The following is a 1,482-nucleotide window of genomic DNA, read 5'->3' as shown; positions in this document are numbered from 1 at the left end:
ATCTTGTATTATTTTTTTAATTAAATATCGATATTCCGTTTTTGAGAATCGATACAGTATCGCCAAACAAAATATCGCGATACTCACGTGTATCGATATTTTCTTACACCCCTAGAAATGAATTACATTTTAAAATATTTACAATTTAAATTGTAGTTATATTTAAAATTTTTACTGTTTTCGGTCAAATAATGTAGCCTTATAGACCCCAAACTTTTTAAAAGGGAATGTAGATCAGGATTTTTTTTTAAATACAGAAGCACACCATTCAACTTTTGTTCTTCCCCTTGTATACTGACTCAAACATGGTCTAATTGTAGGCAGGGCTTGTTTTAGTATCCGCCACAGTGTCTTGCTAACACAGTAGCCGAGGCCTGTTGTCTAAATCTACAGTGCGTGGTTGCAGGATATGCTCTCACACCCCATGGGAATGCCATTAGTGTGGAACTGAAGGAGCACAGCAGGTGAAACAAATAAGGCCCAGATTTTTTTCCCTTTGGTCACCTCGCTTTTTTTCCTTTTCTCGCTCCCGTGTTCTTTTCCTCTTTCCTCTTTCAGTCCGCTCTCTCTCCTTCATTCTTTCCGTGCAGTTGTGGATGATAGTAATCATCAGGAGTGGTGTGAAATTAGCTCCGAGCCAGAGCATGTGTGGTGATTTATCGTACCGAGCTGACCGCTCTTCTAGGCTTAACCCCTCACTGTACGCAAGTCAAACCCCCCGCGGATGCCTGTACCTTCACTCAAGACACACAGGAGGGTATCTACAAGGGTACACGTTCAAAGGAGGCAACGGAAACAGCGGGTCTCATATTGGTTGTTTGTTTTTCCTCTAAATAGAGGCACTAATTTGAGGCCGCATCGGCTGAAGGACACACTGGGGGACGTCTGAGCGCGCCATTTCTAAATAAAAAGGATAATGATTGAATTTAATTAGAGAACCAAACATGAGAGAATTGAAATTATTATTGGGAAAAGAATGTTTTGTTTGTAAGTGATGCTAACAGTGATCATGTAGCCTTTTCTTTAGCCCAGGTGTCTGCAACCTTCAACATCTAAAGAGCCATTTTGGCCCCTTTCCCACAGAATAAATTTCACGTAGAGCCACAAAACCTATTTGATCCCTAAAAGGAAGATAACACTGCATATAGCTAAAGTTTTAAATTCAGTTATGCTACAGGGCAGGGGCAATCATTTAAAGGTGACATATCATGAAAATCTGACTTTTCCAGGTTTTAAGTGCTATAATCAGGTCCCCGGTGCAACTACCAACCAAGGAAACGTGAAAAAGATTAACCCAGTAACTTTGTTTTGGTAAGCCTTTTTCTGCAAGCGTTTGAGAAAATGAGCGCGCCTGATTCGCTCCCTTGGTGACGTGGCAAAGGGATCTCATTATAATATTACCGCCCCTTAATCTGTAAGTTTCCACTCACGGCGCCGTCATTTTCATTTTGCAAGCGACAACAGTGTACCAGCTCTAATGCC

Source organism: Sinocyclocheilus grahami, unplaced genomic scaffold (assembly GCF_001515645.1).
Source record: "Sinocyclocheilus grahami isolate Dianchi unplaced genomic scaffold, SAMN03320097.WGS_v1.1 scaffold45.1, whole genome shotgun sequence".
NCBI lineage: Eukaryota > Metazoa > Chordata > Actinopteri > Cypriniformes > Cyprinidae > Sinocyclocheilus > Sinocyclocheilus grahami.
Note: the sequence above shows the minus strand (reverse complement) of the source record.